This window comes from Lissotriton vulgaris, chromosome 9 (assembly GCF_964263255.1).
Source record: "Lissotriton vulgaris chromosome 9, aLisVul1.2, whole genome shotgun sequence".
Taxonomy (NCBI): Eukaryota; Metazoa; Chordata; class Amphibia; order Caudata; family Salamandridae; genus Lissotriton; species Lissotriton vulgaris.
This window is the reverse complement of record NC_141697.1, coordinates 1,184,759,538-1,184,778,376: the sequence shown is the minus strand read 5'-3', so window position 1 is coordinate 1,184,778,376 and position 18,839 is coordinate 1,184,759,538. Positions and strand designations below refer to the sequence as shown.

Genomic DNA, 18,839 nt, shown 5'->3' with positions numbered 1-18,839 from the left:
AGAGCTGCGACAGCAGTACTGCCTAAGCTCAACACAGGAGTAACAATAGCAGTAAATGGAACAGTGTGGTCACTAAATACCTCTCCATTTTGGATATTCGAAGTTAGTGAATCGTTAGACAAAACATAATTATTCCTATCATAATTGTAAGATAAAGGCATCTCAGCTGAGACTTCATTATAGACTTCGGACAAGGTGAATACAAACATTTGTCATCTAGAAGGTCTAGACATTGGATGCTCTAACAATAGCCCCTTCTTGGGAGAACAGTAGCTGTAATTAAGAACTGCGTGCTAATGAAATCGGGGAAACCTTCACTTCTCAGGCTGTAGGATTCTACCCCTAAAATCTGAACAATCCCTGCGTAGAGACGAACCCCTACAGACAGTGGACAAAGTGGGCTGAATAAACGGAACCGGCAATACTAGTAATATAGGTAGCATTAGGTACAAGGTTAAGACATTAAACCAATAAACTGATACTTAGCATGTGGGCGTGCTGGAAAAGTCCCTTTCTGCGAAGGAATCTGTGAGGAGCACGACACAAGATGCAGAACAGGCAGTGTTGAGAAGATCGGCAAGAGGTAGGCATTTCAAGTAAGGCAGCATACCAGACGTCCGATATTTAGATGTGCGTTTGTACTGAAGTTGTTCCTTCTGGCTTACAGTCCATGAGGAACCTGATCCTTGTAGTCGACTGGAATTTTATTGATCTGACTGTGTCGTGAGACTCTTGTTTTCCTTTTGTTGGAGGCTCCTCCTGAAAAATCCATTTCTTGTGTCGGTGAATCGTCGTGGTAACCAACCAGGTTGTGTGGGCTGGAGAAAAAGCGTGTTAGCCAGCTGTCGACGATCCTGAATTTCACTGGACCTGCAAAGCAGAATTGAATGTTTCTAGCTCGTAGTTTCTCTCGCAGTGATAGGAACCACTTTCTCAGCTCCACCGTCTTCTTGGAGTAGTCCTGCGTAAAAATAATGCGGTTTCCTTCCCAGACAATAGGTTGTTTTTTTCTTGCATACTGTAGGATGGCTTCCGTATGCTGGTACCGAAGAGGTTTGTTTGCATATTAGGGGTTGGGGACCTCCTGCTGTTCGTTGTAAGAAGGTCGGTATCCTATGGGCTCTATCCAACTCCAGACCATGTTGGAACTTGATCCCAGTGACCGTAGGAATCCAGGCCTCCAGGAAGGACACACAAGACTCCGCATCTTTTTCTGCATTTTACGGCACCCAGAAGATGCGAATATTGCCTCTGCGGTTTCGATCTTTCACTTCTGCGGTCTGGCGTCTGAGGTCTTTGGCAGTGGACTCTAGATGTTGAATCGGTTTAGTGCTACTTGATATTTTGTCCTCATTGTCACTAATCCTTTGCCTCGCTTCATTTAGACGCAGATTCATAGTATTCATGTCCGCCCTAATTGTGGTGAGCTCGAGCTGCATCGAATCAGTATTGCACATCGTAGATTTGGCACGGTCATGCACTTCTGCCAACTTCTTCAAAATCATGTCAAGAGTGCCAGAGAGGTCAGCCTTGACTTTGATGGGTGAGTCAGAGATAGATGCTTCTGGCCGAACTTTTTTGCTTTTGGATTCTCTGTCCACCATTGTTGGTTCTGGGTCGGAGCATTAAACAGATTTGTCGGGACTGAGGTCAGAGGTTGGTAGAGTAGAAGGAGTAAGGGAAACAAGCGCCTGTGATGCTATGCTGGTGAAATTTCCAGGGCCTTAATGGCCGAGGAGCGTTACCAGGGTCCGGACCAAGCAAGACTCACAGACACTGAAGTACTGACGCAAGGCTTTAACCAATAGAGCGTGCCCCACGTATCTGGAAACAGTGTGTTACCATGAGATCAGGGGGTGAGCATCCACGTTAATTGAGGCGCTTTACTTGAACTGGCGCTCTGTAGTGTTGACACAAATCTTTACACGGAGGATCGTGCCCCAATTATCTGGGCTTCTTGCTGTGTTGTGGCTCAAGAGGCAGGTGATAGCGCTAAGGAGCACACATTCATTGCATTGAGTTCCTGTGCCCTGGCTATCTGAGCATTGTTGGCACTGGCACTGAGTAGCACTGGCACTGAGCCTCACTGGCACTGGTCTTCTATGGTCTCCTTTGTTGATCTCTGTGGGGCCTGGGTTACGGTCGCCTAGCATGGTGGTATGTATTGCAATGTCCAAACTCCGCCATCTTAAGGTAAGGCGGCATGGGCTGGTCGTGTTCGCTCTGGCAGGCTGCAGGCAGCGTTATAGCAGACAGCATATGAGAATCCGGTTGAAAGTGGGCTCAGAGAGTGGCAAACTCGCTGGAATGGAGCGAAGAGGCCAAAATCGGAACATGTAAGGCAGCGCTTCTCAGTCGCTACACCATTTTGGGATCAGGCGCCTAAAGATCGCACTAGGGATACCCCTCTCATTGCGCAAAAGTCCCAGGAATATGAGGTAGGCGCCGCGTCTCCTTGGTTTGCAATGCGCTCACCTCGCTGGCTTCAAGGGGTGTATCCGGATCAGTAGGGAGGGTTGTAGAACGTCTTGAAGTGGATCGGAGTCTGCGGCCATAAAATGGCGTCGGCATCGTAACTCCCGGTCCAGCAGACAGACAGCAGACGGGCTCGTTCGTTCCCTCAGTACAAAAGTGGCGCCGAGCGGCTCACTAGCTGCACCAAGCCTTGCGGTCACCAAATTCACCGATTTGGCATATTTTTGCGCTCTGCCCCACACTGTTTTCAGCGAGATCCGGACTCCTGTGCAGCGCGAAGACAGACTGTCAGAAGGCTCCAAACTTCGCAGAGGCAGTAGATGCTGTACCCAATCACCCTCCCACCAGTGACTCCGCCACTTGGGCGAATTCACTAGTGACCGGGAAAAGGGGAAGTGGACAGAGAAGAGACACCTTGAGAACTTCTGGCACCTTCACTGATTGGATAGATCAATCTTGACCTTGACTTCGGTTACTGTAGATGCCTAATGCACAGAACAAGGAGGGAAAGAATAAACAACAACTTCCACCTACCAATATTCTCACTCTATGTAAATATTGAATCTTATCCTACCAGTTGTTCCCAAAGGTATTGCTACTCTTCATTAAGATGTGTAGATACATTCAGGGAGCTTCATGCCTGCAGGACAAAGACTAACATTACTGGGTGACCCTTACTGTAGACTACGACCCATGAACTAATACTCTCTCACTCCTTCTTTACCTGTAAGCTCTCTGTATTTGCCCCAACTGGGGTTCTGTTTATATCTGTTAATGTCTTGCAGTGAACATGCGGCTCCAAGGATTCCAATGCAGAATGAAACGAAGCGCGCAAAAAGGAACAAGGGACGCAAAGGGGGAAAAGGAAGAACAGGTTAAACGCAAGAAGGGAATAGCTGTTCAGTATATAGTTCGCCGGCGAATGGGGGAAGCAAAGGGGAAGCAGTCGCTGGCTTACTGTTCCTCTCGCTAGCTCCGCAAGAGGTCAATGGAGTCCGTTGAACCTTCAGTGAAGGAACCCCTGTCGAGCTTCAGCAGGGTGAACTGGCTCCCACAACGATGGCGGAAGGAGAAGAACGAAGTCTCAGTCACTGCAGCAGACGGAAGAACGTTTCTTCACGAACTTCAATGAATCCACTCAAAAGTAACATTTGACATATGTTACTCTCTCTGGGCAAGTTACTAGATTAGCGGACTCAAGAATTTAACTAAACTACTCTACGAACTCCTGTCACGAACATTTGACACGGAGCGTCTAACTCTAGCTGTTTCCTCAGGAACCCGAACAGTTGAAGTGCGCAGTTTGAACGCTGCGCGAGGCACACATCAACTAACCCTCACGTACTAATCTCTAAATGGCTTCAGTGGCTATCGTGGCGGCCATCTTAGGAAGGAACTAAAACCCACTATGACCTGAACCTATTTACATGGTATGGTATCGAAAGGAATCTATTTGGAAATACACGGGTACCAAATATTTACCCGACAAGGCTTTACAATGGTCTTTCCACCATTCCCCACTTTTGGAACATAGGTAGATGCAATTTGTAAATTCCTGACACAGACTAGGCGGCCATTTCCCCTGCCGTCTAATGCATTAGTTTGTCACCCATTCTGACAGCATTTTTTAAAAAAATGTTATTGCTGCATCTGGTTGAGAACCTAGCACTAGCTCAATGCAGGGTTTGACCAGCCTATTAAAAGGAAGCGGAAATGACAGTTTTGCAAGTACTAAGAATACAAGTTTTGTGGGTTTAATGGTTCAGTCTGGGATTCCGCACTGTAAGGAGATTTATGCTGTATTTGTTTTAAAACATCTCGAGCAAGCATTCTGTAGAAATAGGTCATCTTGCATTTTAAAAGGAAGAGTCATGGATATCTATGTCCTGTGTTCTCTGGATAGTCAGTACGTATCTGCGTGAAAGAATAAAGTGACAAAGTAACACCAGGGCTGCTGCTTAACAAGTCATCAGAGGACATGTAGGTGTTGATGTGGACTGTACCTGGGGAAAAGGTAGGCCAAACAAGGGGTAACATCAAAAGAAGACTGTACCTCCAAGTACACACACAAGACCCACAAAGTAATAATCTTAAGCATATTAGCCTTAGAAACTAAAGTGACATCACTGAATTTCCGATCAGCCATCTGGATAGGAAGTGACATTACTGGTTTTCCTGCCAAAACCATCTTTAAAAGAAAATGCCACGCAAGAGGACTTCATTTCCCATCACCGATCAGCAAAGGAAATTTAAACCTAGCAACCTGGACTTCTCCCCCCTACCAGGACTTAATGTCAGCTGCGCCTGTCTGCGTCTTTCCATACCAAGAGCCATGAACCCTGGTCCGATCACTCCCCAGCAATGCTTTGCAGCTTGCTTAAATCCCCTAGACCCCGGAAGCCTTTCCCCCCCACACCTGCTTCCGCCCCGCACCTCAGCTCACACCAAAGTAGGGGCATTCACCTGTACAGACTGCTGGTTCTCCAGGACCCAAACAAACACTAAAAACGCCCTCATCTCAATACCCCATCCCAATACACAAGTACCAGCAATGCCTACACTCCACTCTACACCACAGCAGACCTGCATGTTACTCCCACTTGGATTCACGCTTCCAACACACGATCACTCAGCAAAAACACAATAGAAATATGGTACCTTCCGAGTAGCGACGCACCAGACTGAATAATAATTTATTTTATTGTTTAGGTAATAAAAACCATAACAAATTTTCTTTACAGCGTTCAGCCAATGTTAGCTTAAAACAATCAACAACGAAAACAGTAAACATACAATTTCAATAAAATTACTTTCTATCGTTGTCTTTCCTAAAACCTTTAAAAAATAAAAAAAATTTAAAACTATCATTAGCTTGTATTTACATATGAAAATGAGACTTCCTTCAGACTTAGTCCACAGTGCTAAAGGGGCTTAATAATATTAATTTATTATAGACGCGTTTGCTTTAAAGCGTTTTTCAAGAGCTAGCAAAAACTTTATCATTTTGCAGTTTATTTGGGGATCAGTTGGATCCAGGCCCCCAATAATAGCAGTCCTGCACGTACGTATTCTCCCTACCAGAAAGACATTCTTCAAAAAAGCATTGAGTATGAAAGCGCTGTGGAAATACAACTGCAATATAATACAGTTGGCACATCCAAGTGGCCCTGCAGTGCGGTCAGTTTATCGAACGGTTGTTGATTGAATTAATGGATGATTTTATTACACAGCGCAGTGTCAGTGCTGGGCTTCTTGGCGCTGGAAAAAAAAAAAGAATTTTAGAGAGAAACAGCCTGCTACATACAGACTGTGGGAAATTGGGGAAGACCGGTTGAGACGTGCACTCTTTATTAACAGAAGAGTTAGGCTTCCATTGTTTTCCCAACATAAGAATAGTCTTCAAGTGATGTGAGCTCAAAATAATAAGAGTTCTCCTCGTCATTCAGGAGCGCTTGAAAATTCTGACACTAATCTCTTCACTTGGCAAATATTTTAAATGTGCATTTAGTTGCTCGGTTTGGATCTGCCTTATTTCATTTGTGTTTTTTATTTAGGACCATAATGCTGCTCGCGGCACAGGTAGAGCGCTGACAGGGCTAGGCGCCCTTGCTCCCCGGGGGCAGCAGCAGCATAGCAGGCGACGGCTCGGCGGGGGAGATCAGGGGTGCGGGGCTGGTGCGTGGGAGCTGCTCAGACAGCGCGAGGGTCACTCACAGCCAGGATCAGCTTGAGCAGGGGCTCAGCGGCGGCGGGAGAGGCTCCAGACACCGTCTCCAGTGGCAGTGGGGCGCCCAGGGCAGGCAGCGGGAGGGGGCGGGAAAAAGACACGGCACATTGGGGAGGGGAGGACAAAAGGGGAGAGGTAAAATAAAAGAAAGACAGACCGTGTGTAACGCGGACTCCCGGTCCTAGGAGGGCTAGCTGACAACAACAAAATAATAAAATGGCGGCCGGCAACTCTGAAAATTTTCGGTTGGGGGCGTGTTTTGCTGTTTTGAGTGACAGACAACGTCACGGTCTAAAGAACAGCAAAACTTACACCCCAAATCCGAAAAAGACGGAGCCTATTCGGAGGGACGGCTCTCTTCCAATGGCTGGCCTCCATTTAGGAAGCCAGCCAATGGGAGAGAGGCAAAAAGTGAGGCGGGACAAATAGTCCCACTAAGAAACATTAATTACCTCGACCTAAAAATTGCTGTCTCCCAACTACTCTGCAACAGCCTAGCCAACTTCTTCTACAACAAAATCACACACACATCTACAGCAACTTTGCATACCAAGTCAACCCCAGATAACTCATCGTTAACCTACCCACCACCAATGAAGATGGCTACCTTACCGAATGGAAAACCCTCACCTGAAACGACGCAGTGACAATTATGCGTACCATCCACTCAGGGACCCCAACGGACCCATGCTCTCACCACATCTACAACCTGGGAACATGACCAATGAGCATCACCGTGTCCCACATCATTAACACCTCCATCACATCCGCTACTTGCTGAATGAATGTGAACTTGCAGAAATCAATGCCCTCCTCAAGAAGCACGCAGTCAACCCGAATCAACTGAGCAACTGCCAACCCATCTCCCTGCTCCCCTATCCAGCCGAAGGGATGGAGAAGGATATCAACAAGCACAAACAACCCACCTCAAACTTTACTATCTTCTAGACAACACACAACCAGGATTCAGAACCACAGAACCAAGACTGTACCCACCACAGCCACCAGCAACATTCGATAGATCCTGGACCAAGGAAAAACAGCAGCCCTCATCCTGCTCTACCGCTACAGTCTTCGACACTGCTTACCACAACACACTCATCAGAAGACTCCACGAGATTGGTATACATGGAATTCCACCTGGTGGCACTCTGAGCTAGGCCCAACACCCACAGACCATACAAGAGATCCAATGATAACCCCAGATGACAAGCTCAACATGATGGCCCACGTTAATGCAGTGAGCACCTCCTGCTTCCTCATCATACATAAGATCTTCAGATGGTTGCCTCAGAACAGCAGACAGACCATCATACAAGCACTCAACACCAGCAGGCTGGACTACAGCAACACTACGCCGGAATTTCCAAACAACTCCGGCACAGACTATCCAGAATGCAGCCGCAACTCATACTCTACCTCCCACACCACATCCTAACTCAGATAGCTTTACTGGTTTGTCTGCACCTGGACCACGCTGAGCGCCAGGAACCCTGGTTCTCCTATGCCCTGTATCTACACTGCCGCTGAACCCCTAGCCCTGGACCGTGGACACCACATCAACCGATGCTGCCGCACCTCACCACGATCGACAACAGGTCCACTCTCCTGCATCCACTGCTCCTTCGCCTGCCCCATCAGATCGCCCACCAACACGCCATCCAACACCCCGCGAACCAACAAACACAACGCAACTACTTCACATTAATGGCCTGCCTCCTGCTCAGCACACGCTTGCTTTGCAAACATGGCACCAAGATCTGGGACCTCATCATCGGCCTCACCCCAGTCATCTTCCTCACCGAAACCTGGCTAACCATGTGACTGCTCCAGACAGCGCCACAGCAACACCAGATGGATACAAAATCGCACACCCGAGAATGCACCACCAAACCAGGAGGATGGGATCACCATTATCCACAAAGAAAACATCCACTACACCACCGAGACAGAAGACACCATTCAGACCATGGAACTCCTCAACTTCAAACACCAAACAGATGGGAAAACCACTACCAGAAGTCTCCTCGCCTACGGACCACCTGGATCACGCCCCAGCTTCAGCACAGTCATCCCCAACTTCAAAGCCCCACTCCCATTGACTCCAAAGAGTACATCTTCCTCGAAGATCTGAATTTCCACTTTGATGACCTCACCAACACCATCAGCCTCCTCGACAGCACGAATCGCATTGGACTCCCTCAACTCGTCATTGACCCTACCCACATTGCACGAGACACACTGGACCCCATCTTCACCTCCAACAATAGGGTCAAGTACAGCTACGTCACCGAACTTACCTGGACCAACCACTCCATCATACACTTCAACATTTCCAGTCCTGAACCACCCAGGCCCGGCAGCTGGCGCAAAGTATCAGAGAGCCAATGGCCTGATGCCCTCAACACATCATGCCTCTGCACTGTATCAAACCCGGACCAAGCTGTCAAAAAAAGTCTACTCCTGGATCACCAACATAATCTCCATCAAGACCAGCAGGCACGGAAGGAGGATGCAAGACACCTCAAACGGAGGACAGTAAAAGGCTACTGCTAGAAACTAGAAAGAAGATTGCTCACAAACAAGGACACCTCAGACAGAACTATCTTCAAGACCTACCTCAAACTATACTGGCTACTAAGAGAGACAAAGAGGAAAGTCTTAACCAACCGCATCAAGTCCAGCTTCAACCACGGCAAAGAGCTCTTCAAAATATTCAGAGTTGTACCAACCTCGCAGCCACAGAAGACAGCATCACCCCTCCCAAGAACTATAAGACAGGCTCACCGACAAGACCACCATCTGTAAGATCTTTGAACCACTAACCCAACTAGGACTTTCTTCAGGCACTCACTGAAACTAAAGCAGACCACCGACAGACCACATAGGACCAGCTCACCCCCATCATGAACTCTTCACTCAAGAGCCCTCGCAGACACCTGCCTACACATTTTTAACCTGGATCAGCAGCAAGCTTACAACCCTCTACAATACCCCAATTGCACAGCCATCTTTCCCCAAGACTGGAAACATGCAGAAGTCAAACCACTTATCAAGAAACCATCTGCTGACCTGAGCGAACTCAAGAATTATCGCCCCATCTCCCTTCACTCCTTCCCAGCCAAAGTTCTTGAAAAAGCCATCAACCAACAAGTCACAAAATATCTAAAGCAGAACCTTCTCCTAGACACCTCCTACCCGAATTCCATACCAACCACAGCACTAAGACTGCCTTGATCGCAGCCACCGATGACATTAGAGCCCTCCTAGACCCAGGAGAAACAGCAGCTCTGAACCTCCTCGACCGCTTAGCAGCCTGGGACACCGTATCCCACTGCGCCATGATCAGAAAACTGCATCACATCAGTATCCAAGGTAACGCCTCAAATGGATTGCATCTTTCCTCACCAGAAGAATGAACAAGCTCTACCTACCTCTATCCACCTTCGAACCCAAGGATATATTCAGCAGTGTCCCTCAAGATCCTCCCTTAGCACCACCCTCTTCAATAACCACATGACTCCTTTGGACAACATAGTCCGATCCCACGGACTAAACATCACATCCTAAGCAGATGACAATCAGTCCATCCATGCGCTCTCAGTAGATCCCACCAACACAAAAGCCAACTTCCACAGGTGCATGAAGAGCATCGCCAACTAGATGAAGGACAACTGCCTGAAGCTCAACATAGACTAATTGGGAGTGCTGATCTTCGGCAATACCACCCCTTGAACAACTCCTGGTCGCCATCAGAACTAGGACCATCACCCAAAACGACGACAAATGCCAGAAACCTTGGCATATTCATGGAAAGCAAACTGGCAATGAACACTCAGATCAACTAGTCTCCTCTGCCTGCTTTTTCAAACTTGACACGTTACGGAAAAACTTCAAATGGCACACTTAAACACCAGGCGTACCTTCACTTTGGCCCAGATCACCAGCCCATGCTGGGATCACCACACACCTTCTGCAGAGACCCTAGACCATACAAAGCACTGCCAGACTCATCCTCTACCTCCCGACCCGAGAAGGAGCAGCATCACCCCCACCCCCAGTAAATTTCACTAGCTCCCTATACAGAAGAGATACTGATTCAAGCTAATGATCCATGCCTACAAAGCAGAGCGTAACCAAGAACCATCCCACATCAACTACTGCCTAAACTTCCACTGTCCTACCACACAACTATGCTCTGCCTTCCTCTCACTCACCCACACCCCTAGCATCCACCGAAGCAACAGCTGAGGACACTACTTCTCCCATCTCGCAAGAAAAACTGGCACAACTTCCCTCTGCAGCTACGGGCCTACACCTCCCTACTGGAATTCAGAAGAGCACTTAAGACCTGGTTGTTCGATTGGGTCACCTGAACCATCATGACCCTCAAGTGCCTGGATACCTTCTCTGGATATTAGATGCACTATATAAATCCACTGATCAAGGTTTGGCTCCCCCTTCACAAGCGAGCCAATTCAAACTTCTCATGCGCAAATACAAAACCATACAGGACCAGAGTACCTAAACAGTAGCATACACATTCACAAACCCACCAGACACCTATGCTCTGCCTCACTCCACACATGCTCTGCAAAAGCAAGACTGGAGGTCTCGCATTCCTCTACATTGCACCGGAGACATGGAATTAATGAACTGCTGCAACACTTCATAACCTCCTCCTTACTTATTGAGTTCCACAAGAAGATGAAGACCTGGCTCTTCATATAAACTCATTGAGACCACACACCTTGCCCAAGTGTCTGGATACCCTCTCGGCTATAGTTCACTATACAAAGCAACATAACCAGATTGATTTGCATTTCATGCAAGATTCTCTCTCTAGAGAACAAACTGTTTTTGTTAGAAGCCAATTAAGACAAGTTATTGATTCAATTTTCTTTGAGGTTTTCTTGTTAGCCAAGTTGGGCTGTTTTTTTATGTTAGTATAGCCACTGGTAAATGTCAACTATCCCAATGATGTAAACATCAAACTATTAGGTTGCAAAACCACAACTCACTAAGTGCAGTCTCCCAAAGATAGTACTAAGCATTTGGCACATCACAGCACAAAGGAATACATGTTAGGAACTGCTTCAAAAGACTAGTTGTCACATTATTGGCAATGTTGAAATGCTCTGTATAATTTATATAGTACTTCATATTATATAAGGTGGATACTGCAATATTTCAAATTGGATTCTTCGGTGCCCTTTTGGAGTGCGTTTTTGGTAAAATGTGGATTGCAGAATGCACTATGTTGAAAGTGTTGGCTACATACATACACACACAAAGAGCTGGACGATGAAGGCTAATGGATTTGTACAATTTTATTGCAGCATTTACTGTAGTCACATAATTTGAAGATTTCATAAAAATTGTACCTTGCTAACATTAATGAAAATGTTATCGCCAGAGAACGTGCAGCATAACTGAAGTTTTTTGCTTTGAAAATCTTGCCTAATTATTATGTCAGTTATGATGCATATTTCTGTCATTGAGGTAGCCCTGCAACGATAAAGCTCTGCAGAGTGGCTGGGAGCAGTCATTATGATTATGAAATCAGTATTTCACAAGGACTCATGAAACATTTCATATATTTTACGGTTACCTTTAAAATATGGGTTTTGATACCACTATAGTTTGTACAAGAATAATAACATTTAGATCTTGTAAGTGAAAATACACTGTGTTCAACATGAAATAATACAGTAAAAAAGGTCAAATTCAGCACAAGAACACTAAGCACGTTCCATGTTACAACCACTTTACACAATGAAACATCTGGGTCCATGCTCACTATGGGCCTGATTACGAATCTAGGAATTATATAGCCCCTGATAACTAACAATACCACTGGGTATGTTATTTAAATGGTGGGATAAATAAAACCTGTAATGAGTTCATGCAGAATACCTGCGGATTGTGGTGTTTAACCCCCCCAAATAAGGAAATAACATAGGTTCTCTCTTGCTAAATTTCGGGAGGCTTGACCTGCCGAAATGTAACAAAGGTTACGTTATTTAACACACCCAATGATTATTGGATTTGTTAAATACCTTCAAACTCGCAATTCCGACCATATGTAAACAGAAGTTTACGCATGGGTGAGAATATTACAAGGCACTCGTAATCAGGACCCAAGTCTGTTTAATGATATTCTACATCAACAGACAGATTAAACCTCATGTGCTCTTCCTCTGGTTTAATATCTCAGTTTTAACTTATAAATAAAACAAATATTCCCTTGGGTTATGAAAGGAACAGGATACAAGGTTCAACTCACAACAAGGCATTTACCAACCCAAGAAGAGGAGCAATCGTTCGGTGATTCTCTGCATTAAAGAGTGCAACACATTAGAGGAGGTCTATAACAAAAAAATATCTCCACCCTCGTGAACGAATGGACATGGGAGAGTGTACAAGAAAGTGATACGTAATTAAGGCATTTAAATATAGTAGCCAAGCGGCAGGAAATTGTATTGACACCTCGGGTTGGCCAAAAGGAAGTTGGAACATATAAGTCCATCAATTGCACTAAGCAGAGTATCTGCATCAACTGACGAGAAATCAAACAGAAAACAGTTTTAATCAGTAGAAGAACTGAACGTATTTATAAAGTTTGACTCAAGAGGGCATGTAAACCAAGCTATAAAATAAGGAATACAGAGAGAAACGAACTAACTATTGTCTTGATAAAGATGGAATAATAATCAAACCCATCGAAACGCGTCGACGCATCATTGTACATAATCCAAGGGAAAATTTGGACCTGCAGATACGAACATGTGTATCCAGGCCAGGTTTTTAAACTGCCCCATAGGATATGTTTCTTTGAAAGACAAAGTACACTGTCTAACCATTGTTCTCTTTTTAAGTCATGGTATATTGTGTAAACCTATTGTAATTGGGGATTTTACATTAATTTTTTTATGATTTGTTTTGCATAAAACTGTGATAGATAGAATATGTATTGAGATTTTAACATAGTAACCAGTTTTTTTAATAATTAAAGTTTTTTGTAAAACTTCAGTACTATTAATTCAAATATTGGGTGGGATTTTCCTTTATGAGTTATATGCATCTTGCAAGTAGGGAGCCCCGTTATTGTCTGTGGAGGTGCGGTCAGTTTGATGACTAATCCGCAGGTCTTTGAAAGGATGTCAGGACGCCGATTGCGAGCTGTGCCTTACACGATCGTGTAAGGCACAGCTCGCAATCGGCGTCCTGACATCCTTTCAAAGACCCGCGGATTAGTCATCAAACTGACCGCGCCTCCACAGACGGCGCCACTGCTCATGCTGCCCCTTGGAAATCTGTTACCTGAACAGCCAATTGATGCAAGAAACCAAAACGCGATGCAATTTTCGCATCTCGAACCGTGCTAACTGAAGTCTGCACGGAAGCTTGCCCCCCACAACGTCAACGTACCGGAACTCTGTCTATCCAGACGCCTCGAAGCAAATAACGGGGCGCCCTACTTGCACCACATCTTGTGTGGTTGGACGCCTGCATGGAACCATAATTCCGGCCTCCCCGCCAGTACCCAGCTTGTACTGCTGCAAACTTACCTGAACTCCTCCAATTCAACTGCAATTGGCGTTTAACTCCCATTCAGGCAAAACCATTCCCCAAAGTCCTGAAGATGATCCCTTTATAAATTGAATGTGGGATCGAAACGTCAACTCTTTTGAGTAAACATATTTTTCACCCTATTATATTATTATATGTATGGTTTACTCCAGGACACACTGCTAATTCAAATTCACGACAGTGGCCTGTAAGCTCACCCTGTTTGCCTGGTAATCCTTCACTCTATAACTTCCTCACTTTCCCCTCCTTTGTACGGTACAGGACTGTGCCCTACTGTAACCTTAATACTCGTTTCTAATATGTACCCTTACTTTGAACGATTTGTTTGATCATTAAATTCCCTGTCCGGCTGGACAAGGGGCTGAGAAATATATAGCAGCCTACTGTGGTCTATATAATATTGTTTACCTTTAATCATTTATGCTAAGGACCGCGTGTTTCCTTTATAAATGTTTTTTTTCATGTGCATAAGTTAAAACAGATATGTATATGGACACACTAGTCCTGGGCGGTAAATTCCGTTCCACTCGTGGAATTTGGGTAATTTTGCGTTCCGCGGAGAACACAAAATTGCCCAATATCCTGCGTTCCGCGACTTCGCCAAATTTTTTGCATGTTCGCGTTCTCAAATGAGTGTTTGCGAGATATTTCCCCACCCCCTAGAGCAAGCAAACAGTGAAAAAGCATCGCAAACAAGCGTGTTCGCAGAATTTCTGCGTCCTTGCGGAGATTTTTTACTGTTTCACGGAGATTTGCGTAACGCGATTACAAAAATTCCACCCACCCCTGGTACACACACTGTTGAAGAATAACACGACCCACTAGATGCTCTGCCTCTTCTGTCATGGCCCCTTCCCACAGTCAACAACGGTAAGGAACAGCAGGATACAAGGTACCCTAATCCAACATCCCTTCTACCCTGCACCACCTTTAGACTGCATGACCAAGCACAATAGCCTCTAACATCTTCATCTCCCAAGCCCAAGGGTTAAGATCCCATAAACTTCATCGATTCCTTCTGCCACGCCCCCTCTTAGATCCAGCCCCCCCCTTACACGTTTACTCTCAACCTGCCAGACTCCCTCCACTACACCCACAAAGGGGTCTCACCTACGTATTTCGCCATCCTGATTGTTTTCAAAGTCCCCTCGCACCGATCAACGTTCCAAACAAGCCCACCAACAACCGCAGCTTTTCCTATGGTGGATAGGGAAAATTATCCAGTCTTATCTTCCCCCCCCCCCTTTCTCTGCCACCCCTACCCCACTCAATCGGATTTACTCCCTCCTTATATCACCCCAGTACCTAATATTACTAATAGTTAGCCTCCCTTACAACCTCCAGTGCCTGCAGCGCCCTCCTCCCTCTGCCCCTCCCCTCACACCCTTTGTCTTGGCGGGAAGAGGGGCCTGCGAGCAAAACGCAACCTCTAGGTGCCACTGATCGAGCACTTCGGCACCCATGCACCACGGCGCGCATGTCCCTCTCCACCCTCCATTGATCTCTGGTCAGGGTCTTACCTTCCCGCCTCATCAAACGCCATCACGGAGATCCTCAGCAGGCACAGGAGGGGACGCGGACCGCACTGCGCAGGTTCGCGAAGACAGCGTCCTGTGTAGGAAGCATGCCCGCTTACAGTGCGAGGATGGCGGATCCAAAATCCTGTTCCACGGGTTGGCGCCCGCACGCGCAAGATCAAAGAATACACAACGCGCATGCGCACGCGTAGTTTTAACCCTGCGTGACCTGTCAAAAAGCACGCCGTACTGCGAACCCGTTTTCTCCTGTCTCGTGTAAAGCGCATGCCCATTGGCTCTACTCCGAAGCATAGCACCGCTGCGCACGCTCGGCGTAAGTGCCCGCGCAAGCGCACATCCACTTCTGTACATGGACGCTACCTTCCCTGGTTTTCATGTGATTTCTTAATCGGTTCGTTGGAAAACCTGACAATGGTCTCTTATCTTTCCGTTAGAGCGGTCTTCGGTGTTTATGTTTTACAAGCACAAAAGATTGTACCAGGCATCACAGCGCTGTATTGTTGCATTATGTACCGCTTCAGCGCTAGGTAGGGCGCTGAAGCGTTTAAGCATACGGAAAGCCAACTACGAGCTTCTCGGCGGTCTACATAGTAGCAAGCGATATATATATATATATATATATATATATATATATATATATATATATATATTTTTTTTTTTTTTTATTTGGGAGGGGGGTAGATTTCTACAGTGCGAATTCGACCCGAGCGCTTTACACGAGCCTCAGGTACATTGCACAAGAACACATTAATTTTTTGGTAGGCACGGGGAGATTAAGTGATTTGCCCAGAATACCAGACTTGAACTTGGTTCTCCACCTCTAAAGTCACCGCTCTGGCCCATATGCCACATCCCCGTGGTCAGAATATATTGCAGTTTTACTATATAGCACAAACGCAACTGAAGGTATTGGTCTGCTTTGAATGAGCACCATGTACATTACACAATGGCACATTATTTATATAGCGTATCATATATTATTATATAGTTCCAAACAAATCACCTCTGGATTGCACCAACCTAGTCATAGGGGCAGCGGGATGCTCTGAGGTTTTGAGCATACTAAAAAATAGGCTAGGTAGTTACAGAAGACCCAATACCTCTTATGGCAACATGCACCAGGAACAGATGTTGTTGGATGAGTAAAAAAGCCAGAGGCTTTCCACGCCTTTCAAGGCGTGGAAAGACGGAGGATGTCTAGCTCTTACTCACCTGTTCCACAATTATGACCCACTTACCTTTGAGAATTGCAAGAGGGACTATGGGATATTAGAGAATGAAGGATACCACCATGCCCAATTACTCCACTGGGCACTTTTGCCACAAGTGCGGGTGGCGGCCACCTGACCCCTCACACCATTCGAGAACTTTCTGACAAGGACAGCATCCATGAAAGGGGCGATCACTTTCATCTATCAACACATCCTCACCACTACCACTTCCCGTAGGCCCAGGTACATGCATATGTGGGAGTGGATCCTCCAATACGACATCTCTGATAATGAGTGGTCTCACCTATGGTCCGATATTGCTAAATGTAACCACTCGGTGGAGCTTAGGGAGGCGCATATGCAAACAATGATGGACTGGTACTTATACCCTGCCAAATTGAAACTGATCTTCCCGGGTACTTCAGATAGGTGCTGGAAGGGTTGTGGGTTCCTGGGGGACTTCCAGCATATTTGGTGGCACTGCCCCGTTATACGCCAATTCTGGGAAGAGATCCTGGCCCAAATTAAAGATGTTCTGGGATACCCTATCCCTACCACGATGGCTGCCACCCTGCTGGGCCTTCGTGTTCCCGATCTCGAACACCAGACCAGGGCGGATAAGAGAATATTGTGGCTCTGTATTGGGGCAGCTAAAATTACTTTGGCAGCAGCCTGGAAAAAGAAGGAGGCACCTGCCACCTCGCTCTGGCACTCGAGGTTGTGGAAGCTACTCAGTTTGGAAAGAATGGCTGATATCTTTCTAGATGAACACAACAGCAAAAAGGGTATTAAGTATACGGGAAGTAAGGGCGCTCAGACAATATTAGCGTGACTAGTTGTAATGCAATAGTAACTGGTGCTAGCCGGGAGGGGGGACCCTCAAGAACCCCTCAATTTGAATGTAAAAATTCACACCCAAGACTTAACCACAAAGTCCCGCGCACACAGATTCAATATAACAGATTCAACCCTTGAGCCCATACACCGCACGTACCCGTGTGGTGTTCCGTAGAAGGAATTTGTACTGCCTTGTGATTCGGACCGTTTTACAATTGCGACACATAAACGTGGAATACTGGCGACCACAGAGTATATTGCAACATGTGAAACATTGGAAATAATACATCGTCACCGTTGTACTACTAGGTCACCCTGCCGGGTTGGAATTATCACCGGACTAGGGCCCTAAACAAATAAGGATCCAGTCGTTGAGCCCTGAAGAGTTATAGCATCTGTAATTGTGCAGAGCTTTAACGAAACACGTGTCGGATGGCTGTAAATGACCATTGATGAGATGATCTAATAAAAGGAGATATACATCATAAACTCCAGGAACCAACATTGGACAATTGTTCTTGTTTAACACATACAGTAGCCCTCTACTTGTTATATTGAATCTGTGTGCGCGGTTTTATCTTTCTAGATGACTTTAAGAACTTTGAATTTCGCTGGGGCCCGTTGGTAAAGTTCCTCTCCAGGGGCCTGCCATCCGCAGTCTGCCCGCCCAGCGTCCGTAAGCTCCACCTGTTCCAGGTTTGAACCCCTGTCGCTACTCAACTGGTTCTTTGACTGCGCTTTATTGCTACTACCACTGGGGGAGGGAGGGAGAGGGAGGGGGGGGGGGGGTAGTTCCTTATGTCTTCTTTGTTGACTATTACATCCCACTAAGTGCTCTGCTGCACTGAGAGCATAGAACCCTAAATCCACTGCAGGATTCCTAGCATTCTCATGTGCCAAGTGTTCCACCCTGGTGGAGGACTAATTAAGGCGTCCCGTTGATAGCCTCTGGTGCACTTTTGCCTTTCAGCGTACTGCCCTAGAGGGTTAATGACTAATGTCCTATATACTAGCAGCGTAGCACTACCCTGTGCGTCCAGCTGATGACATTGCCTTGTATGCGACAGCCTGGCCTGACTCAGTTGGGTCGCTCCTGGGCTCATGTTTTACAAACCCCTGCGTGGGCTGAGTTGCGGGATTGTCGCATCTTTCTTTTCCATGATTCCCTTTCCCCTTTTTCTCATTGAACAATAAAAATACTTTTGACAAAAAGCCAGAGGCTAGGATGGCAATTGGAGACACTAGTAGCACCCGTGCATTTTTTTAAAAAGACACGGCCATTGCCTACTGCTAAAGAAATGTACCCCATGAATGAGGAAAGAACTGGAAGGGCAATTGGGGCTGGCAATCTGAGTAGAAACTACTCAATCTTTAAAAAAATCTAGATTTCACCTACTATTGCTTGGCTGAATGGAACCAGGTTTTTTGAGCAGGGGTTCACACCCCAACCACTCTCTA

General features: G+C 46.2%; 1 protein-coding gene across 3 annotated transcripts in view; it reads right to left on the bottom strand.

The window, feature by feature from the left end:
• The window catches only part of MBD4 (methyl-CpG binding domain 4, DNA glycosylase), a 309,739-nt gene extending 294,142 nt beyond the window's left edge, over positions 1–15,597 (bottom strand). For 2 of the 3 annotated variants that reach the window (XM_086939240.1, XM_086939238.1), the window contains exon 1: positions 15,316–15,597. The gene's annotated coding sequence lies outside the window, so the exon portion shown is untranslated. The remainder of the gene's footprint in view (positions 1–15,315) is intronic. The other variant, XM_086939239.1, reaches the window with a different exon arrangement.
• Positions 15,598–18,839: the final 3,242 nt, after the last annotated feature.